We start from the raw sequence: 24,862 nt of genomic DNA on the forward strand, positions 1-24,862 counted from the left end.
TTATAATGTATAAATCTATTCAGATCTATAAGACAGCTTCATTTGTTTCTAATTCTCCAGTTCAACACAGCTATGGCTAGCTATTCAAGTGACTTGGCCAATGAGCTCAGGATACTTCATATCCTCCACATAAAGAGCAGTAGGAAAATTGTTTGCCATCTAATTGTTTCAAAAGAGATGAGCCATCTTAAGAATATGGGACTAATCTGCTCCTGATTATAACATCCAGCTGAAGGCCAATGAAGAAACCAAGGAGAACCTTTTCAAGAATTGGTTTAGACTAGTCCTAAGATGCTACAGAATGTACTCAGTGCTGTTTAGAAATGTAAAATCTAAACTGTGGCAGAGAAACTCTTTTGGGAATGGTTAACAATGTACAGCAAACAGCATAAGGTCCTTACATCTTCTTACAAGTTGCTGATCACAAAAAGCTCTGGAGATATTTAGTGACTTTTCAAAGCAGGCCCAGAAGGTTATTTTCTAAGTAGAAGCAGGTCAAGATTTAAAGAAAGAAAGGTGAATAAACTCTCATTGATATCACGATATGAATCAGAGGCCTCAGTATGTTTAAAATGAATACTGCATGGAAATATGAATCCATGATTAATGATGGGGATGTCAAAGAAGTGGCATTTCATTGCAAATGTGAAATGATGCTAGAGGTACCAGTATATCCAGCATTAACTTTTCAACATATTCTCATTATAACTGTATGTTTCTATTCCACTAGTACTCAGAATTTTTTATTTTATTTCCTACCCCTGTTTAACTTTTAGTCCTAGCAAGGACCCTCTCTAGCAGCATCCACAGCAAGGAAAATGTATTTTAACTACAACTGAGTATAGCTTACATAAGCTTGGTAATGTTTTTTAGAAACAAGCCTATTGCTGATAGAGATGATTGGTTTATATTGTTATACTGTCCCTGGAAAATCTTGAAGGGACATTGTGCTCAGGGACGTCCAAGGCCTCAGAATGAGAATAAGCTGTAAAACAATCTGTATCTGCCATACTGTTTTTTTCTCAAAATAATTGTGCTGCAGTTAAAGAACTGCCCACCTGCACTCTTTACATCCCTACCAGCCAAATGTAAATATGATCATGGACACTGACTTCACGCATTGAAAGTAGTCATACATCCTTGAGCAAGTGTCCTGTAAAGGCAGCATGTTCCAGTTTTTCAGCATTTTGCATTGAGGTCTGGTATGCATCTGCACAACAAAAGCTAGATTAAGTTTTAAATACCAAGAGTGATTATTTTTCTGCTATTTTCAACAGACATCTTTCATACAGTTGTGTATAAAGTATCTCTAACCTCAAGGCCATCTTCCCCCTGCCTTCCCTTTCCATAACCTTCTGAAACCAAAACCCAGCCACAAGGCAGTTTGGAATCAAGTGCTGATTTCCTAGGTGCTAAGAGGGTTTACACAAGACATAATGAGCCACGCTTGGCATCATGAAGGTTATTAGCCCACCAGTCACAGTGTGAAGGTGTAAGATTTCATTGGTTTTCCTCTGTCATGCTTAGTGTCTGCACAGAAAAGGAGCACTGAGGTTGGTTAATTTACCACAGAGTTTAGGTTGGAGGGTTGCCTTCAGTAACTCACACAATCTATTAACAGTTCATTTACTGAGGCTTGCTGCTGACTCGTGTTTAGAGAGACAACTAGGAAAAAGATGTTTTCTGGTTACTTCAGGCCAGCGTCTCCTAAAAATATTACTTTATAGTGTATGAAACTTCAACTGCAAAGCAAAATTAATGTAAATAATTCCAGTAAAATTCCCCAAACCACAACGTTTCAGACATAAACCTGACAAGGAATCCAGACTGATTATCAGAATTATAGTTCAATTAAGCTTATTTCAACAGATGTCTCAGTAGTATAGCAACAATAACCACTGAGTCTACTTGTAAAGCACTGAACTGCATACAATTTTTCTCTTTGGCAAGCAGTCAGTTCCATGAGTTATCCTACCAGTTATTTTGGAGCATCTATTAATTAGCAGCAGAAACAAGAACACAGATCAACTCATTACAAGCTATGCCTGTGATTTTCAACAAGCAGAACCTAGGGTTGGTTCTAAAGATCTTCTCTACATTGTCTGGGTTTTAATGGAAAAATAAACAAGAACAGCCAAGCTGCAAAATCATTCAGAATCCAGTATGAGTTCTTGAACACATTTGCTTGCTATTTACTCTGTCATTTTTCTGAGGCAGTAACAGGGTTAATGAAAACATAAAATATATGCAAATGAAAAAGCAATGGTGGAAATGCAAGGAAGTGTCTTATTGTAATTAAGCTTATTTAATATTTTTACAACATTTCACAGCTGGATATCACAAAAAATGATCGTAGAATCAATTAGAGCTTAATGGTCCTTTCCCCTATGCTTCAGAACAAAGCAACAAACCCCAAAGTCATCTGTCATGTGGCAGGAAACAACTTTTTCTTTGTCTTCACTTGCAGAAAGGCAGTGACGACTACAGTATCAGTTTAGAACAAGATGCTGGCCACCCCACTTAGTGTGTGCACATACCGGTGGGCCATGGTCTGAGTTACAACCACAGGTGCCATCTTTTGCTACAACTCAGAAGCACAATTCATACTAAACAGACATACCAGGGCAAGCCTTCTGGCAGCACTGGAATCTGTGTGAGAGCCACAGGTCTGCCTTGTAGCTAAGTAGGAAGGCTATGTCATATTATGTATTCAGTTCAGCTAACTAATTCCACACTTGCTCCCACCTACCTGTTCACCTGACAGTCATTTACTTGCACTACAGTATACGTGCTCTATAACCACCCAAAATTGAAATCTTAATTTTTACACATTTTAGCACCATTTAGTGTTAAGCCTATAATGAAGGAGTATCATGTGTGTTTATGTCATATTCTTCACTATGTTATCCTCACACTTCTCCCCTCGAGCATGAACATGCTGTATGTGCTGTGTATCCGAGCTGTCTACTTGCTACCACTGCTACTCCACACATCATTCTTTCTTAACTCCAGAAATCCATCAGAGTATCATAAGAAATTCCTCATTAAACTTTTGGCATTATTTTACTTTCTTCTCATAAACACAGAAACCTCTCTCTCCGGACCAGACCTGGCTTTAATAATTCCATTTGTTTGACTGTATACTTGGGTCGAGTTTAGTAGGGTACCCAATCTCTCTGGGAATTTTTTTTTAAACTTTATACATTTGAAATAGTGAAGATTTTATTTTGTCTTTATAAATGTCTACTTGTTTGCATTTTTTTTATGTAATTTACTACTTTTTTTCCCCTTATATTCTTGGGGGAAATTTTTTATTATTATGACAAAAAACCCTGTATCATCAAACAAATTATTTGGATTGAGATTTTTAAACACGCTTACTGGAATGTATTGTCTTAACATCCTGGTGCTAAACTTTGAACATTTACAAGGGAACTTTCATTAGTAGAAGGTCAATTATCTCTTAATAAACAAATCAGCCTATTTCAGAAAGATGAAGTTAAGTATCCAAAGCAGAGATATTCTTAGTCTCTTTTTTTATTCTGGCTCATGCTGATAACTCATGGTAAAACAGACAGCTTCCTTCTTTGGAAATGACATAGTAAACTATTCAAGGTATAAATTCTATAAACAGTAGTGCTAAATTTTATGTTACAAATGCAGATACCATAGCAGTATCCATAAAGAATCCCAGAAGAGATACACACAAACTATTTTCCATAGTTTACATTAAACTGCATGAGTTTGGCATATATTCACAAGACAGCTGTGCTAAATACAAAAAATAAATGCATACATAGATATGTTAGTCCACTAAATATAGTTTCTCTTGTGATAAAGTGACTGGATGAAAAGTCTGAACACTGGAAAAGTAATCCGGACACTGGAAGAATGAATTGTTAAAGAACTGCTTGATACTTTGTTTAAAAGGTTACTTATTTCTCAGTAATATGTCCTAGTTGGTTCTAATTTAGGCAGTAGAGTTTCTCATTCTGTTTATGTTTCAGCTGTCACATTTCATAAATTAAAGATGGAAATACTTTTTTCTAATATTTTTCTAAACCATACAGGATCTACAGCAACTGACATCACAAAATAGGTGTACAATATCTATAGTCAGAATGATTATACTTTGTTACCATTTATGCCATGAAAGTGCAGCACTAAAACCAGATTTTTAAAATTACTTATGCTGTTCAGTAATATAAAATACAACAGAGAGAAAGAGAAAAATTAAATTTTATGTACAGAAGGTTGCAACATCTAGAGATAAATTCCTTGAACATTCACTGTTAGATATACCTGTTAGTTAATTGCTTTTATTTCAAAATTCATTTAGAGTTCTGGACCCTAAATATAAACTTAATTAAAATATCCATGTTCCTTAAGTAAATATTTTAAACTACTGAATCCTGAATATCGAACAACGTTAAAGCTGTGTGATCTTTAATCTTCTTTTTCCCTCCATCCCCCTTAGGAATGTAACATAGCAATGGGCCATTTTTTTCAGTTTAAACTATATCATCATCAGCATTCTTGTATTAACAATGCCGTCTCTTTGAATGGTGGTCTACACACCCGTAGATCAACACATCTAAAAAACAATTCATGAACCACATAAAAGAGCCTGATTACTGTTATCCAAAACACCTATAAGGCAACTACTCTGAAAGTTATGGAAATAGCATCAAAACCAATAAAATGAATATTTTTTAAGATAACATACGTGCTTAAATGTATACAACTCTCAAGCAGTCTTAAAGAAAAGATTTTTTTTTTTCTTTTCCTTCAAGATTTCTGGTAGAGAAACCTTAAAAAGATTGGAGTAGTAGTTCAACTTAGTAATCAGAACTTGTCCCAAACTGCTTCCTACTAAAACTAGAACAAAGTAATACAAAAGTAAACTCTTCGTCAATGTACAAATAAAACACACATGTTGTTTTCTTGTCACATTTTATCTACCATCTCCATACATCAACAAGGTGCAATGGCATTGAAAAAATTACAAATGGGAAAGCTTTTGGATCTCAGAAAAGAACTTTGTTTAATTTTCATGGCAATTTTGGCCTGTGTCTCCTATTATTTAGACAAGACATACAACTTTGGTCACATTTCTACAACATTCTGTGTATGTCATAATAGCAGTTGGATATCTCTGTCATTCAGATACATATTTGAAAGAAAACTACATGCTACTTTTTTCTAAGGCCAATAGGATATTTCTGAAATAAATATTTATTTGTTCTGATAATTCCATTGATACAAAAAGTGCAGTCATAGTTTGAGGGTAAATTTGTAAAATTATCTATTTATTCTCAAAGTAACTTCAAAAGGGAGTTTATTTAATGTAACCAATTGTCTTTAGCTATGCAAATATTAAGCTATCAGCTTTTCTTTGAAGTCTTAACAGCATCATAGTCAATAAAGTCAAAGTCTGCAGAGTGGCTACAGATGGATGTAACAGTATTAATCTCACACTTTGAACTCTCTCAACAGCTTGTTATCCATCAGCACAATGGCTGCTACCTCCCACACTAGAAACAAATCTGAAACCTAGTGAAAAGACATTAGAATTGCTATAGGAAGTAAAATGCTTTTCAAGTTGACTTCTTGATAAACTTACGTAGAGAACAAGGTTAGAAATTGGTTTTCAACCTGTTGTAAGTTTCTTTAAGGCTCAACTTGTAATACGATGTGGGTGGTTTGTCTTATTAATGGTAAACAATCCTACTTATGTTAAACATTTCAACCTTTATTAACAATGCTCCCAAGTATTTTGCTTTTTAACCAAACAGATTTGGGCAGTTTACCATATCTGCTAGCTCAGGCTTCCTCCAGTCCTTCCACAACCTGTACTCACAGTGCTCGTGAACATTTAGACTCAAATTCTACACTGTTTTTTTGTTTTTTTTTTTTTTTTTTTTTTCTTTTACAGAGAATGTCTACTATTTTCTTGTGCAAATAGTCTGAAAATACTTACGTAGCCAAGTATGGTACAACTTGATTAAAATTAGGTACATAATGGATATGAGTAGCAAAACCTGATTATTTCTTAGTGCAAATCCCCTTCAGTTTATACACGTATACAGGCTTTCACATGGGAAAAACCGATACTGTAGCAAGATTATTTTTTCAAAATGAAAAGAACAGAAAATCCTGAAATACACACTGGTATTTCAGAATGTTTGGAATCAGAATTAAAAAATAATTATGTAATTAAAATTAATTATACATTAATTAGAAAACCAAAGTGTTGTCATAGTTACTTCTATATCCCTATCCTACTACAAAAAGATGAGACATGAGGAAATCTATTCATCAGTTCTCTTGACAAAATTATCTGCATTTGGGAAGATATTTTCAGAAATGGTTTTTAGGAGTAGAGTTTGGTAGGTTTTAAAAAGTAACAGAATAATAAAAATAGAAAACATTTAACACAATGGAGATAGTACTTAAGATAATGGTGAATATATTATAGAGACCGTATTCTGTAAACCGAACAGCTTAATTTGGCTATTTATGATTTGGGGTCTACCAAAAGTAGAAAGACAGGTGGTGTATATATACAACACTTCACTCAATTCAACAGTTCAATGCTAATTTACATTAAGGATATATATAATTCTTTGGAGATGCTAACCTCGACGTTTTCATTTAAAAATCACTATTAAATAATTTCTTTATATGCCTTTCCAAGAACAATGGAAAAGAACCAAATAATCTTTAAACATATTTATATTTCAAATACTGCATCTGAAACCTCTATGAAGATACAGGAAAAAAAAAAAAAAAAGTCATAATAATAACATATTGGAAAATTCATAATAAAGCACATAAAATTTTAAATGCTTATTTTTGGTCAACAAAATGGTCAGCAAATTCATTTTTGTGAGCTTTCCCAGGAGCTGATCAAGACAGCTAATAATTTAACATAAAAGCTAAAATAGGTATCCACAAGCCAGTGTAATTTGTATGGCTATAGGCTTTTTCCTTTCCCCATTAATATTTGCTTTGATTTGGTGAGACCACCCACAGTGAGATCATTCTGGGAAGTCAAATATGGGGAGGGAAAGGCAGACAAATGAAAACTAGAAATGTATCTGGGAATATGTGGTTTTAAGGCTAGGATAAATGGAAGACACACCCATTATTATGGATGACAGATTTCCCTAATAGCCCAAAATATACTTAATCTTGCAGCAAAATTTACATATCTCCCAGTTGGACTTATTTTGGGTTTGCTTCTTAGACACTTTCTGTGAGCATAATCCTATTTTTCTCTTCTAAACTTAATCTAGAACAATGATTTAATATTTCTTAGAAAAACTAACACACCCAAGAAGTCTTTCTCTTTCTCTAATCCTTCCCACCCATCTCTTCCATATCAATCAAGTTTAACACCAAGCATTTACCTTCACAGTCTAGTCTCAAGCCACAGATCCTTTAACTAGCATACTTGAACTGTCAAACAAAACCCTTCTGACAAAGATTTTATTGTTACATTACTAGTGAAGTTTAAACGGAAATAGTCCAAAGAACATTTTAAAAGTTATTGCCAGAGAATATACATGTCAGTGTTGGGCAGCAGGTCAGTGAAATTCATAGATGTCACTAGAAGATCTAGGAACATCTTTCCTGATCCACAAAGTTTTGAGAATTAAAAAATATCCCTTTGCATTCTGGTGTGATAAAATAGTGAAAAGAGATCCTCACTTTCCAGAGAAACTAGTCTTGTGTTTCATAAAGCAGTCACCATAAATTTATGCATTGCAAGTGTAAAGTATGCTTGAATATTTCACCTGCAGGAATCCAAATCTCATCATTCAGAGAGACTTTAAAGTATTGTTGTCACTTAATGGACCCACAGGTAATAGAAGAAAATAAGAGTGAGGATTTACCATGGACACATTGTTCCTGCCAAAGCTAATTACTTTCTATAATAAAATTGTTTGGTCCATGTATGAGGAGAAAGCAGAAAATGTCTTTTACTGGGAATCTGGCCTTGGATTTTAACACAGTCTCTCTACAAGTATCCTTCTACCCAAACTGAGATACAGACTAGGCTGGGGGACTGTAAGGCAGGTGAAAAACTGACTAGATGGTTCATCTGAAAAGGTAGTAGTTAATGTTCAACATGGAACTGGCAGCCATCACAAGTGGCATTCTTCAGGGGGCTGATATTTGGGCTGATAATGTTTAACAACCTGGAAAATAAGACAGAATACATCCTCAGAAAGTTTGTGGATGATACCAAATTTGAAGAGGTGCTTGATATCCTGGAGTACAAAGCTGCAATCCAGGGGACAGACCTTTAGTACTAAGCCAAAAGGAAATTAATTAAGTTCAACAAGATGGTCAGAACCTGTAGTACATGAGATACGAGGACAGACTGAAAGAGCTGAATTTGCTCAGTCTTAAGAGAGGACAAAAGAGGTATCTAATTGCTGTTTTCAATAGTCTAAGCTGAAGTTGAAAGAAGAGGGCTAGACTGTACTCAGAGGTGTTCAGAAAAAGTAAGAGACAATGGTTGTAAGTTGAAGCAAGGAATTCTGACCTGGTATAAGGAAAAATATTTTCATTGTTACAGTGAATAAGCTCAGAGATGTGGAACCCCCACCCTTGCGTATTTTCAAAACTCAACCAGACAAGACCCTGAACATGCTGAAACAGCTTTACATGGGCCTTTCTTTGAGCAAGAGGTTGGACTAGATGACCACCAGCAGCCTCTTCCAACCTAAAGTATCCCCATATACAGAAAATGATCAAATCCTTTCCTGACCTTTATCAGGAAAAGCAAAATATGAACAGCTTGATAAGTCTCAACCTGCAGGCAGATATGTTTAATCTGTATCAGAGTGCTTATGACTAATTTATTGTCTGCCAAAGCATCACTAACTTTGCTTTCCCCATTTTAGCATGCATGTAATATTGATGAAGCAAGATTATGCCTCAAACAGAAGAAGGATCAGATCGTGAACTGCTATAACCTTAATTGCAATGTCTCATGTTGTGACTTGCAGGGATAAGCAAACTTTTTCTTCTTTTAAAAATTTATTTCAACATATTTGCCTCCATAAATCTGTAGAGGAAGACTATATTATGAATCATTACTGGATGAATCATTTTTCTTGATAATTTGTTTCTATTTTTACAGTAAATACTATTTATGATCAAGTTGCTACTTCAGTCAAAATATGAGTCATAGCTGTACTATTGTTCTTACTGGAAAGGAATAAAATCTCTAACTGATAAGCAATATCATTTAATGTCTCCCCATATGCCCCAGTCTTGCAAAGTGCACTTCACAGAGGTTTCAAAGATATTTAAGCATGCTGAGTCCTGTTACAGAACTGGGGCATGAATCTGTCAGACCTTAATCTGTTCCTGTTAACTCCAAATGGAGCAGAACTGCTTTTCTGCAACCAAAATCCTGGCAAAGAACTTATTTCTTCATATAGTTCCATGTCTTTGGCAAAGACATTACATTGATAAGTAGTACATTCTATAACCAGCATGTACAGCTCTCTTACCCTAATGTATAAGTTACTGAATTCTGATTCCCTGAATTAATTTTGTTGCACTTGCAAGCATGTGTCCACAGTAAAGTTTTAGTTTGGATCAGGAGTGCTTTTCTGAAGCTAATCTCCAGATCAGTCCCCACTCGCTGCACTTTGTTTCTATCATTGAGCAGTCTCACAGCATGCAAATTGAATTCCTTTGGATGAAACTAAACCAGTAGGAATAATTCAATAGCCCAAACACATGCTCCAGCTACCGAGGGAAGTTCAGCCCCTGCAACCAAACTAGAGCTGATCTGAAGTTAGTCGAAATTCTCAAAACTTACATAAACAATCCATACTTGACCTTCAATACCAACTGTTTCACACTATGTATCTGCTCCTCTTTCCCCTTACTACTTGATAATACAGACATAGCTTTAATTGTTCTGATCAATAGATAATTCCAGCTGCGTCTCTCTTGAGTCTGGATGTTTTAAATTTAAGTGTCCTCGTAAGAGATTCATCTACATTTTTTTGAGACAACAGAGGGTGGGAGGAGGGGGCGGGGTAGAGAGGTGGGAGAGAGTAAATAGGATTAGAGAGAGTGAAGGGAAGAGGGGAAGGGGCTAATGGAGAGAGAGGGAGGGGGACTAGAAGAAGAAAAAGAAGCAAAGGAAAAGAGGAGGAAGAGATGACGGGAAGATGGGAAAGGAAATAGGAGAAGGGAGAGAAGTGGAAGAGGAAGGGAGAGAAGATAGTAAGGGAAAGGAAGATGAAAGAAGGGAAGGGAAGAGATTTGTAAGAGAGAGAGAGAAAGATATCTTCTGAGAGAATCAAATAACACCTTCAGATAAAATGAGTTAGCTTTTTCTACTATATCCTGGAAAAGTCTGGATAACAAACTTGAGCAAGATGCTTAACTTTGAGGTGAGATAAATCCCATACTTAGTTAATAGCCCCAGCAGGGTTTAGAATTGAACAGTTTAGTTGGAAGTAACCTACAAGGATAATCTAGATCATCAATGACCATCTAAATAAGTTAGAAACCTATTTACATTGGGATGGCAGAATCTAATAATCTATAAACTTTATAATTATTGCAATTGCAACTTCTCTGAGTGACAACTAGTATTGTTTTTGCTTAAAGATTTCATTTTCATTAATAACCCTTTCAATTGTTGGGGGGTTTTGTTTCGTTTCAAGTTTGGGTTTTTTTTGTTTTTTTTTTTGAATTTATAACTGCATCTACACTAACAAAAATGCTAGAAGAAACCATTACTTTTAATAGAAAAATAGGTCAGGCCTTATAACTCCAGAGGTGTGTCAATCTTCCAGACCACTCTTCCCTTCTTTCATACCTGCATCAGGTCAGTGGACAGAACAGCTGCCTCACCTCAGCAAGCAGATACGTTTCTTGTCTTCCTCAGAACTGTGTCAGCACAGGAATGAACAGGCTAAGAATATATTTTAATCACACCATCACATCTGGCAATTTTAATTTAAAAAACTAACCCCCTGCAATATGAAAATGTAAATTTCTACCACTTCGTTGCATTATTTCACAATGTAAAATCAATAGTCTGCATGTCAGGTGACCCCCTTTCCTTTCTATGTGCTACAGCTACAGGCTGAAACACATTGTCTCCCATGAGGCACCAAAATTTCTCCTTTTGCTGTTGGGAAAGATGACGAATTGTGGGTTGATTTTCTCTTTTTGTGCACAAAAGAACATGGGACAGCCAGATTTGCATGATTATCAACCCATAGGGGAAGTGATCAAATAGTCTTAACAAAAGACGTAAGACAGAAGCTGCAGAGAGAAAGACAGCTCCTGAAAAAGACCCTAAAAGAAGACAATTCTGGATAGAGAAAATATATTTTTCCTAATGGAAAATCAACTGGAATGATTTTTTTTCCATAAGTCTTAAAGTCAACTAAATATATTTTCAAAATTGCATGTCAGGATTTAAATAGTAAATATTCTGTACCATTAGATATTAAAAAATATTCAAGCAATTTTCCACATATTCAGAACAAAATCATAAAATGACAGAAGAAAAAGAATGGAAAAATACCATAGTGTCTGAAATTGCATTAAATCAATGCCATTATCTTGCTTTATTTAGAATAACCATGTGTGACGAAGTACACAACCTCACAGAACTCTGAAGAGGATAGCAGTAACAATCTTCTAGAAGCCTCAGGGCACAAGCTTTATTTGCAAAAATAGTTGCTCCTCCCTTTCAAAGTCTGGCTCACATTGTCTGCACACTCCTACAATGAGATCAAGATCTACCGTCATGAGCCAACACTTTCATTGCTGTGAGTCACAGATCACATTACAGACAAGGACAACTGTAACTACATTACTGAAACCAGTATATCAAATAGGGTCCACAGGTCACATCTAGGACAACACTCCTAAAGAAATATATACCGAAAATTACTGTATATAGACAAAGCTTCAAGGTATGAAGAAGAAACTGGAATCAGAGAGAATTACTTAAAAAAAAAAAAAAAAAAGAAATAGCAATAAATGACCAGTGTGAGTGTTCATTGGTGAAAATAGACTTAACAAAACCTCAGTAACCACAGCACTCCAAGCAACAAACAGGAGATACAGCTAAACAGAACTGTGTTGTAAATAACAGGTTACCTGAGCCAACTTAAGAAAGCAGCTTAGCTGACTTAATATGATGTTGAGCTATATTACTGTGTTTCTCAAATTAAATCCATTCACAAGCACAACACACCTAGCCTAGTCTTTTCCAGTACATTAATGGGTCTGTTTAAAGCTAGTGGAAGCATCTACACTCTGCAATGTCAATCTATGCCACATGTAAGAGAGTGTTCTTAAATAGTAGCGTGCCCATGATGAAAATCAGACTGATCGCACTTTGTGGTATAGATCTTCATAACAAGAGGTACTGTTAGAGCACATATTGGCAAACAGTTCATTTTAACGAGGCAGCATGGCAGAAAAATTAACAAAACATGTTATTGTATTCCTCCTCTCTCTTGAAAAAATGCATCGATATTTTTGCATAGATGTTGGGTGTTTCTCAGTTACTTCTTTTACAAACACTTACAGCAACTAAATTCCCTTCCTGTCTCTAACGTTTAATCTTGGTGTTGAAGCCTTATGATGAATTTTATTATGTTTTTATTTTGTTACACTTCTGCAGTGTCCCAGCACTTACATAGTGAAGACTCACTGATGCAGTTAGATGCACATTACGTTAGGAGATAACGTCACATGAGAGTTATCAGCCTGTATTAGGTTGGTAATACTGGGATGGTGAATTAGATTAAAACATTATTAAAAGAGTAGGAAATAAAACAAAAAACCACAACTCTTTTCATTCCTTTTGTTAGTATTCTTTCTTGAGATTAATGTCAAAGATGCTTAGAAATCTGGATGGGCATGGCTTGAATCTAAATTTTAAAATACTACAGTTGTTTATGACATATTTAGAACACCTCAATATCAGCACTCTAGAAAGTGGCAGAGATTAAGAAAAGGTCAGAGGGCAACAGAGATGGATGATCATTCACAAGTATTCATCTCCAAAAGACCATTTGTGATGGCTCAATGTGCGAACTACTTTATGATCTTTGGGACAAAACAGAAGAATTTTCTACTCTCTGCAGTACCCAGCTTATGACAAGAGCTTCAAAAACATTGAGAAACCATTTGTGGATCTTTAATCCCTGTATGGATTTACCACTTGATCTAGCAGGTGTTGTCTGAGAAAAACCTTTACTAAGTTGCAGTGACCTCCAGAGCCATGAAACAGTCTACAGACAAGACAAAAATAGTATCTGCTGTGGTCTTTGAAAACTGATAATCAAATACTACACTACAGTAGTCAGATATGAAATGGTTCATTATCATAAGTAGGGGAAAAGAAAAAATGATCAGTTAAATATATATTTTGATCAATGAATAACCACTTTGAGTCTACAACTTCCTGTGAAAACCTGTGTTACTTCTTTTTAAAAACTAACAAAATACACGTACTTTGAGCTAGATGCCAGAGGATTAATAAATCTCCTGTCATGCTAAATGATGTCTGCTTCCAAAGCCTTCTAAGAAAAAAATAATCCTTGTACCCAAGTCCAATAAACTGTGCAGATAGAATTTGTGTGCGTGCATTTCCAACAGAGCTCAGTATACTCTGCCATACATTTACCATAGTGGTATTCAAACCATTTTTAATTAAGCTTGTGTTAAATTCATATGCTATCAATATGGCTTTCTCAGAATTAACATATATTATGTCCACTATTTTTATTTTGTTTACTGCATTTGTAATATATTTACATGCCCCTGTGTCTGCAATGATTACAAGGACAATTTATGACACTGAAAATTTTCACTTCACAGAAAAATTGATGCAGTAAATAAAACTGTATCATCAGTACCTATGATCTTCTTCCATTTAACTTTTTGGTAAGCACCCAAAGCTTGTAGTGCTAAGGTTATGTTCTTCTTATAGTAATTCTACCATCTGCTTTCTTTACATTTTGTATCAATAAAGTCACTGATATCCTAGTACCTAAAAGAAGTTTGCAATCCATTTTATAAAAATGGGTCTCAGGCATAAAATGCACAGATTAGAAAACAGGCTGTGTTGTAATACTGCAAAGTTAGTATTAAGGGGTATTTTGAAATATTTCTACAGCTTTGGTTGGAGTATACCCATGTGAATTCCTAATGTAGTTCGGCATGAAAGCACTTCAGGATTAGAAATTGCTAAATTATAAGTCAGTCTATTAATAAAGTTCAAGGTGATTACAACAACATGTAAATATGAGGAAGGTGATGTGCAAATATTAGTGAATTACACTAAGTTTTACTTGTAATAGTTGAAAACATTGTTTCCAGTGATCTAGGATTAAATCAATAAAATAGGAATTATATTTAGCATTGTGATGTATAGCTTGTAACTGATCTGTTATACAGGAAAATAAAACTAAAAGTCAGATGTCTAGATTCTTTACAAAATGTGTAAGAACAGCTGGGAGTCAGAGAATGGGATTCACAAAGCCTAGTACACTGAGTGCAAAATCATCTGAACTAACCTGCAACCTCTGTCAACCACTCCGCCTTCATACATGCAGAATACAAAATTATAAACATCTATTTGAGATATGTGTTAAAATTATATCTACCCTAGCTCAAGAAAACAAATAGCCTGAAGAGAGCAATAATGGTGCCTTTTTTCTTCAGTCTCATTTCACATCCAGTATCCCGGTGCTTAGCATACCCGAGTGAAATGTGATGCATATGCTCTAAAATCCTTCTCCTGTCTTCTTGAAGCTTCACTGGTCACAAATATGTGAGAGCTACAGGGTTTTTATAAACTCTTTTGTTACTGAAGCAGTTCAATTTTGTATAAGATAATGATATATTTCTCAGTCTGTAAAGGGAATTAGAATGAATGCATGACCTAGCTGCTAGGCTATTCCCCTGTAAGTCTTAAGGTCCAGACTTTCTTACAGTGAATGGTACAAGGATGTCAAAACAAGAATTTTGATGTGTTTTTATGTGGAGCAATTTGGTACCATCTCTGAATAATTTTGTGGTTTTCAGTTCACTCAGAGCTGGAATCAGGGTACTTAGATGACTTCACTGTTTACAAATTAGGCAAATTGTTAAATTGCAGCTGGGCTGAGCAGGTGAGGAATTATACCTAAAAGTGATAATAGGAACCTAGTTCCTTCAAAGACAGAGGTTCTTGGCTTTGTCTCATGTAAAGTACGTCTTTCATAATACATAAGTTTCTAAAGTCTATCAATTCAAACACCGTATAAAATTACTAATTCTCTACAGATAAAATCTTCCAGACAGACTGCTAATTATGAATTAACATCTTCTTGGTCATACTTATTGTGAGAACAATCCCTTGCGTGATTTTGTGCCAACTAGCATTCTCCCAAACAAATCCAAGCTATCATTCGGCGGATAGGAAGTATTCTTGATGGATAGTTTGCATATAGCTAGCCTGTTTTGGAAGCTAAATGTTCTTATAATATGGGCATGAGCCTTAATGTCAGCAAACAGTCCACACATCTTTAATTTGCTAGTATAAGTGTAGACAATTAATGCAAATGAGTTACATGGATTAACTGCAGATTGAATTACAGGATTAGTTCCATGGCATTGTGGCCATGCCTTTAATATATGCAGACCGCAGTGCTGCAATGGAGCTTTGTTGTATAGCAGCTGTTGTAAATTCTGGCAGTCCTCCCAGAACTTTGGTCCACATTCCCTTCTCTTCTTCGCACCGCGCCTTTTTTCCATAATTCTTCTTGTACTATGTACTATCTGCAAAGATTTATCCTACAGGGAGTGGCTAGCAGTTTAATTTTCCAGACCAGAATTAGGTTTACAAGGATTATTATATCTCACTGGTGCAGGTATACAGTGGAAATAGTAAAGGGTCAACATGAGTAAGCTGATTAACTAGTCTGAAGTACTAGGAGAAATCAGTAACCATAATAAGGCACAAAAATACAGTTTTTCCAAATTAAAGCAACTGGGGCCTGATGTGCACTCCCACTTCTAAAAATTACCTCTTATATAACACCAGTTCTTGGCCCCTTTGAAGTGCACAGTGGTCTTGTGATGTCAGTTTTATCATGGCTAGTTGAAAAAAATGTGATAAATTTTCTAGTTTTGCTGATGTTACCAAAATTTCCTGATAGGCCTCTATGACACCATACATAAACCCAGATTCTTATAACACAAAACCACCCTACTTTGGAAGATCCTTTATTATAGTGTCCTGCCAGTTTCAGAATTTAATTTATAATGTTGCACTGGAATGCAGAGACTTTCTTTACATCGTAATCTCTAATATTTAGACATCTGTTTTCCATATGCACTGCAGTAGTACTGCAAAGACAGTTGTGTATCTGTTCTCTATGGAGAAAAGTGTTCAAGGTCTGTGTCTATATTTATGAACAGAATTCTACACAAAAGTACTGTTCCTGATTCTTTGCCAGAATCTACTATAAGTAGTGCTTAAAAATATAAAGTTTAAGAAGAGAAAATTACTTTCTCTAAGAATTGATTATTGTTAGAGTTAACTCAATTTCCACCTCTTTTGAAGCATATATATATTAGTAAGCTGTTCTCTACAGCTTCCTAGATCTCTTTTGCAAAATATGTTTTTTCAGCAGATTTTTAATGATATACTATTCTAGAATTATATCAAGACTATTTAAAACACATTTTCTTCACAGGAGATAACATGATGCTAAGAAAAATGAGCACTAAAATGATGTAATTAGTATTCATGTAAAGTAATTAGGTGTTTAAATCAGCAGCTATAAATTACATTTCTACTTTTAATTGATGTAGTGATTTAATTAGGTGTTTAATATTAGGTATCTAACTGAACACAGTGGGAAAATGATGTTTTTTAAAAAATGGGAATTCTGTAAGGTAGGTGCCCTATTAATTATAATACCTGAATAAAACACAGAGGAGTAAATGGACATTTCATATTCTACCACCACAATGTAACTAAATTAATATAGCATGTATGTTGTTGCGAGTCCAAGCAATCCACAGATCAAATATGTGGCTCTGAGGAATTCTTCTGGGTAAAACACAGGTGTTAGACTACAGTTGGGTCCAATTGGCCAATCTGCTGGTTTTACAAACAGCATACAGAAACTAACTCGGAAAAAAACTGCAAGATTTCAAAGAGTCAGAGTACTTAATCTTATACAGATTATGAAGGGTAATGACAAAGGGTTGTATTTATTAAATTTATTGAGCCAGTTTTCTTCTATTACTAACCTTGCAGGAGGTCAGAAAGATTAACTTCTAAACTGCATCACTTGATTGCAATGAGGTCAGAACATCTAAGACATCTGTGAACTTGGATCTGCTGTTCTGATTTGCCCAGAGACTGATGGCAAAAGCTAGAGGCAAGTGAAACTCAGAATTTCTCTTCCAATATTTTTTTTTTAGTCCAAAAACAAACCCAAAAGATCTCATAAATCAGAAACTATTATTTCAGGAATGTAAAAGTAAAATAACATTACTGCAATACAGGATTTCAAACTGATACTAAACAAAATACTTTCAAAAAACTTCAAGAACATCTCCTGTGAGAAATATGTCAGATGACTATTTTCTGATGAAAAACTCTGTTGGGAAAGGCTTCAAAAGCCCTATCAGATACTGAACACACATTTTTAATTTATCTATTTCTTCCTACCTCTTATCTTCTACTCTTGACAGATGACTAGTGAATGGCTATGTTTAAATTTCAATTAACATTCATAGGAGTTTCATAAACGTGTGGACCGTTTAAGCGTATAAATAGAGAACAAAAGGGAAGGTGTGCAACACTTAACCGCTGCATTTTTAACTGTCTTTATCATTATTAATTATTATAAGTTCATCTGCTAGTTCCTGTTGTACCAGGTGCAGCTGCCCAGGTGCAGCCCCTGTGAGGAGAGGAGCGGCCGGGGCTGCGCCGCGCGGACACGGCCGGTTCCCGCCGGCTCCAGCGCCCCCCCCGCCCCCCCCCGCAGGGCACGGCCCGGCCCCTCAGCCACGGGCGGGTGCCCGGGGGAAAGCGCAGCTGGGGAAGGGCCGCGCGCTGCCCGCGGGCGAGGGGAAAAGCCTCGGAAACGGCCCTGCGAGACCCGAGGGGAGAGCGGGAGGTGGGGAGGACGGGCTCCAGCCGCTCCCACACGTTCCCCCGGAGAGCCCTGGCCGGGGCGGGTGGGTGTCACCCGAGGGAGCTGCGGCCGTGGGGAGCCCTGGCCGGGGCGGGTGGGTGTCACCCGAGGGAGCTGCGGCCGTGGGGAGCCCTGGCCGGGGCGGGTGGGTGTCACCCGAGGGAGCTGCGGCCGTGGGGAGCCCTGGCCGGGGCGGGTGGGTGTCACCCGAGGGAGCTGCGGCCGTGGGGAGCCCACACCGGGGCGGGTGGGTGTCACCCGAGGGAGCTGCGGCCGTGGGGAGCCCGCACCGGGGCGGGTGGGTGTCACCCGAGGGAGCTGCGGCCGTGGGGAGCCCTGGCCGGGGCGGGTGGGTGTCTGCCGAGGGAATTGCAGCCTGTGGGGAGCCCCAGCTGCAGCAGGGGAACAGCGTGAAAGGGCAGGAGCAGCAGAGAGGAGCTGGTGAGGACTGACCGCAGCCCCCCATTCCCTGTCCCCCCCGAGCCTCTCGGGAGGAGGTGGAGGGGAGGTACAGGACTCAGAAATGAAAGAGAGAAGCTGAAGCTGGGAAAAAGGTGTTGAGTGGGTGGGAGGAAAGTGTTTTTGTCTTTGTTTTTCACCATGAAAATCTATTTTAATAGAAAATAAATTAACGTTCTCCAAACTAAGTCTGGTTTTCCCATGGTGGTAACTGGTAAGTGTTTTTACCTCAACCCACAGGATTTTTCATCTTATTTTCTCCCCGCATCCCGCTGAAGAGGAGGAGTGAGGGAGTGGCTGGGTGGGTGTCTGGCAGCTGTCCAAGGTCAACCATCACACGTGGAAATAAATCTTTGAGAGAAACTTTGAGGTAAGAAAAAGAACATCTCAGAAACTAATCAGCAAATATTGCTTGAGTTCCTTCCTTCTTCAGACATCTTTCCCTTGAAACTTTCTATCATTGTGTCTCTTTTATGTTTTAATTTGCACCACAGACAGTGGTATTGTTTGTTGTTTTAATCCATCTATTTGTTTCGTGGAGATTTGTGTGAATGTATGTGTTCAATAATGTCACTGTGGATGCTTGTTTGAGTGTAACCACAGATCAATTGGTGGTAATCATCTGACTCAATACATAGTATGGACCACTAACTGCATGACAGTTCTGTGTTTACATGAACAAACTCCACAGTGTTACGGACTAAAAGAGTTTTTCTGCTCTAAGAACTGAACTTTTCAGATTCATATAATTGAATATCTCCACAGTTAAAATACAGCACATTCTTCAATATGTCATGGCAAGATCAGTGTCATATAAAAGTCCTATTGCAACTGCTCCTACTAGCAAGTAGAATCTACAACAGAACCAGTTCAAATCTGCATTGTGCTGACCCATTTACATGGCCTTTAGAACAAAACAGTAACGGTTTCAACTGACCTGACTTCAACTGCTCCATCATATATGCTGTTACACAGTCTAGAGAAGGCAAAGAGATGATGACATCAGAGCAATTAATTTAGATGATGTAGAAATGCTCTGAGGAGAGATGAAAAAATGACTTGTTAATATAAATAAGTTTATGAGAAAAAGTATTTTTCAGTATTTGTGTGGGTTTTCTATTACCTGAGATATATGTAATGCCTATCTGCGGTTAGTCCCTTTGTATTTCTCTAATTAAATTTTCTTGTTATCATGTGAGATAAAAGAACAAATTACATAAAATGCAAGTGGAAATCTGAGACAAGCTACTGCCAAATATGCACAAAAAAACAAGCTCAAGGGTGATAAGGGTGAAGTGGTTTTACTTAACATTGCAGCAACAGAAATAAGAGAATTTCAGAGCAGAAAATTATTAAAAATAATTTGAAAATCAGCGAGGGATACTTTATAAGGAACCTGTTCAACAAACTGTGATTTTATACATATTTGTATGTACTGTAGTGAGAACACAAGAGGAGAAGGATTGTTGCAGAAACTAAAAAGCCTGAAAGGCAAGTAAACAGTGCCCTGCTTTTATCACTTGGGTAGTCATGCAATGTGAAAAACATGCCACCTGCCTCACTTATTTTTGGAAGACTCCTGTAGTTCATACATTAAAGGTGCCTTGAAGGAGCAGAAAAATATGGCGCTGAAATAATAATAGATTCTCCAGGTCTGATGGATCACAATACTATGGGCAAGATTACTGTGTGGTTGCCAGTTCATGTCAGCCAGGGGTGTGAGTTTGGGCATCCCTAAACCACATTAAGACATTTTCAATTAGTTGTGACAATTTAGTACACACCTTAATCTAGGCTTAACACTGATGGGTAAGCATTTTTCTGCTTTCTTTTATTAATTCTTATATAAAGCATGCCAGGTGAGTTTTCAATCCAGGCAAGGCATAAGGGAAGTTATCTTTACTATCTTATTTATTTTAGTTGTGCAACTGAACCAGCAAAAGAAGTCTGAAGACAGGGCTCATCAGCAAGCTGATAGAGCAGCTAACTAGTAGCATACTGTATCAGATAAGAAAGACTGTTATTTTACTGTTCTTGTAATGGTAAAGAAACATTGGAGTACACACAGAAATGTTAACTAAATGTTTATTTTGTCCACTTACTGTACAAAATACCATGTGAGTAGAGGTTATCAAGTATGGCAGTTATGTTTCTCAGCTCCTACACTCCACCAAAACTTCTAGCATAAGGAAAGGGGGAAGAAGGTGCTCACTAATTTCTTTAGAAACATCGAAAAATGGACAGAGGAAAAATGATGCAATTCTGATGCTGATGTATAGGTGTTATGGGTTGAGTGAGTGGTGTGTATTTTTGGTGGCAGGGGAGGGGGCTATTTGGGCGTCCCCCTGTGAGAAGCTTCTGGAAGCTCCCCCAGCTCCAAGTCAGCTCCACCTCTGCACCAAAACTGAGCCCATCAGCTGCACCTCTGCGATAACGTGTTTAAGAAGGGAAGTGGTGACGAACAGTGGGACTTGTGAGGAGGAGTTGCTGCAGCTGTGTGAACACCAAGGTCGGTGGAGGAACGGAGGAAGAAAGGAGGGGGGAGGTGTGCCGGAGCAGAGACCCCCCTGTATCCTGTGGTGAGACGGCAGGGCAGCCCCCCCCCGCCACCCATGGAGATCTACAGTAGAGCAGACATTGATATATATCCTGTGAAGTGTTTCGCCTGGATAATTAGGGTGCTGTGCCCAAAGAAGGCCGGGGTTGTGTGAGAAGAAGCAGCCCCCGCTGCTGTAATTCAGCGCTGGGAGGATTGCAGCATGCGGGGGAGTCCCACGCCGGAGCAGCTTGGGAAGGGCTGCAGCCGTGGGAGGGAGTCCAGTCCGAGAAAGTTGGTGACCCACGACGGAGCAGTGTGGGGAACGCTGCGGCCCGTGGGAGGGACTCATGTCTGAGAAAGTTTGTGGAGGACTGTCTCCTGTGAGAGGGGGACCACGATGGAGCAGGGGGAAGAAGTTCCAGATGCTCCCCCCACCACAGATGACAGAAGCAGCAGCACTGACTGCACCCCCCATTCCCTGCCCCTGCGCCACTGGGGGAGGAGGTAGAGATATCGGGAGCAGAGCTGAGCCTGGGAAGAAGGGAGGGGTGGGGGGAAGGTGTTCTCAAGATGTGGCAATGCTGCTCACCGTCCTACTCTGTTACACGTTGTTAGTGTCTGTAATAAATGTATGTTCTTTTTTTCTTACCCTTATGAGTCTGCCTTTTGCTCGTGCCCATAACGGGTGATTTTTCCCCATCCCAGTCCTATCTCGAACCCCAAGCCTGGCTCTCTGTCCCTTCTTATTGCTAGAAGAGAAGGGGGGAGAGAGTGGCTGTGTGGTGGTTGGCTGCCAACCAGGCTCAAACCACAACAGGCTTATGGAATTTACTGCTGTGTACTTCACAAAGTTCCACTTTATCTTTTAGGAAAGTGATCATTGAACTTTTTATTCCCAGATGTCCCTTCCTCAAAAACCAGAAAACCTCTCTTTTTCTTCCTTACTTCTCTCATCTGGAAACAAAGTGAAAAAACTACACTCCTAAAACATCAAAAGCCAATCATCTCCAGGTCAAAACAAAGGGAAAAAGACACAGTACCAAAAAAACATTGCCAAAAGGGTGAAAGCTTGGTTATTATATGCAAGTCAACGTAAGTTCTGCCAGACATTCACCCTTTGTTTGGAAGCACAGTTCATCAAGGCAAATAGCAAAAAGAATTTATTTATGGGTTAAAATGTTTGAAATTGATGGGCACTGGTTACAAAACCAGAGCCTAGTTCACCTGTCAGAGTTTACCTACAGACAGTAAAACCAGTACTTGTGAGAGGTGCTAAACTACCAAGGTAATAAATCTACACCCCTCTTCCATTTTCTCTGATGAAATAATCTGTTTAAGAAAAATCACATTTTAAGAAGAAAACTACTGTGTTTATTCCAGGGATTTGATCTCAAGACTATATCAATCAGAAATCACGGTGATGAACACTTCTGTACTAGAGAATTCTATACTGCATATATGACCTATGTGAGATTGAATCTATAAATTGATACTTCAGAACCTCATCTAAAATTTCAGGTTTTGTCGATCAGAAAAGTGATCTGGGTTTTATAAGATGTTCCAGCCACAGCCTGTTTATTTGCTGTTCTCCGTTCTATCACTGCTTCTTTTGTATAGAAAGAAACAAAGATATATCCTTCATCAAATATGCCTGTTTCTTGAAAAATATTTTAATTGACTAATTAGAATTCTTGAGTGGGAAAGAAATCAGCTTCAAATGAATGAGGCCTTCAGACAAGCTGAACTCATCATTTGTTAAATATGCAAAAAATTAAAATAATTCTCTCCAAGATGCCAGAGATTCTTCAAAAGTTCAAATATATATTTTTGAAACACCAGAAATTATTCACAATAAAAATATTTGGAATGGAGAAACTTTATAATTTATATATTTATATTATTTTTAATTTATATACAGACAATGGAAAGAGTCTGAAAAGCCTTGCCAGGAAGTGATGGATTTTCTCTTCTTATTCATACCTCTTTTAGAAACAGAATAAGCAAGAACATTTGTAATATGTTCTGCTGTCTATCAGGTTATTTAATCAGAATTCCACATAGTTTTCTTTTGGTGTGAAATATAACAGGAACAATTGTCTGTATTTCTTCTGTTAACAGAATAATATCACTGAAAGATTGAAGCAAGAAGGAGAACACTGAAATACTATAACTACTGGGCTTGTGTGACTTAATGCGAAAACAGAAACAGATGAACAGAAGTGATGAAAGGCTAAGTTCAGTTTGGCAAGTGGTAGTTTTTAAACACATAATTAAGTATTAGCTTTGCAGCCTAAGTGATCTGCTCTACATTTTTGTCCTTATGTGCACTTTCCCATCAGTCCCTGTTGTCATCTCCTGTTCTGCCAGGATCGGTGTATCAATTTCTTGGTTTTCAAAGAAAGATGAAAACAAAATGTACATCTAGGAGCTTAGATTTTTTTGTTGTTTATATGTATGTGTAATATAAACCAAATTATTTAGGGAGGGTTTTTTCATACTTTGTAAGGAAGCATAATTCAAGAGAGGGATACATGAAGAACTGTTTCATTGTACTCTTAAAAGAGCTTCCAGGGAGTCATTTCATTATAGTTTACCCATATGCTGCTATAGTCAGTGGCCCAAAGTAGCTGATTTCACACCTGTTTTACCTATTGCCAATGCATTTCCCCGGGCAATCATCATTATATTGCATATCAGAAGTCAATGTAATCTTTTAACACAGAGGTGCAAGTCAAATAAAAATAAATGCTAGGCTCCAACATTATTACTTCATTAATACTATCATGACAAGAACAATTTTGAAAGGCAAAAAAAAAATTCTCAAAACCCTATTTTTGCTTTATGGCTTAGAACAATGGGACAAGAATAAATCTTTTAAAAAGACATTTTTAGTTTATGCCAAGTAAAGTGTAAGCATAATGGAAAAGTTCCAATAATTACCTTAGTGTATAGACAAAGAGTTTGTTCTCATAGTATACATCATCCCAATTTATATTTAGCAAGAAGATGAAAAGCAAAAAGATAAATGTATTTGCTTATGAACAAGTTCATGTCTGTGGTCAGCAGATTAGGAAAAACCCTCAGTAACACTTCATGCTCATCTTCGGACCTAAAGTTATCTCTTTGACTGAGATTTAAAAAGTATAAATGATAATTAAAGGATTTGTTTGTTCTTCAAAATATGGCTGAGTTTTCACTGAAAGCAGATCATTGAATAGCTCATTTCAGTTTTGTCACCTTTCGCACACAGTATGCCTGTCAAACACGAACATATCTCAGCATCCCACCCGAGGAAGGCATATTAAAAAGGGCAACATAACAAATAGCTAACTACCAGAATATAGGGTTGGGATTTTTTTCTGTGACCACTACCTAGCTGAAAAAGTTCTCTGTCCTCTACGTGCTGTCTCTAAGCACTGGATACTAACTGGAATAGGATCCTAAGCTAAATATAACTTTGGTCCAGTGTGGAACAGTTGTTATGATACATATGTATTTATAAACACATGTACACATATATACATGTACAAGAAAGACATTTAAGAAAATAAAGATAATATAACAGATTATATGGGTTGTCTTAGGCAAACATATTCTTTTTGGCTGTTAAATACAATAACCCCAAATGTGATTTTAATCTCAAAATCCCCCAAAAGAT

General features: G+C 37.3%; 1 long non-coding RNA gene across 1 annotated transcript; it reads left to right on the forward strand.

Moving 5' to 3' along the window:
• The first annotated feature begins 18,085 nt into the window (after positions 1-18,085).
• LOC122154815 lies at positions 18,086-21,006 on the forward strand. Its single transcript, XR_006166903.1, has 3 exons — positions 18,086-18,249; positions 18,906-19,035; positions 20,586-21,006. It is a non-coding gene; the product is annotated as an uncharacterized LOC122154815 (long non-coding RNA).
• Positions 21,007-24,862: the final 3,856 nt, after the last annotated feature.

Source organism: Tyto alba, unplaced genomic scaffold, assembly GCF_018691265.1.
Source record: "Tyto alba isolate M040663 unplaced genomic scaffold, T.alba_DEE_v4.0 Super-Scaffold_48, whole genome shotgun sequence".
Lineage (NCBI taxonomy): Eukaryota > Metazoa > Chordata > Aves > Strigiformes > Tytonidae > Tyto > Tyto alba.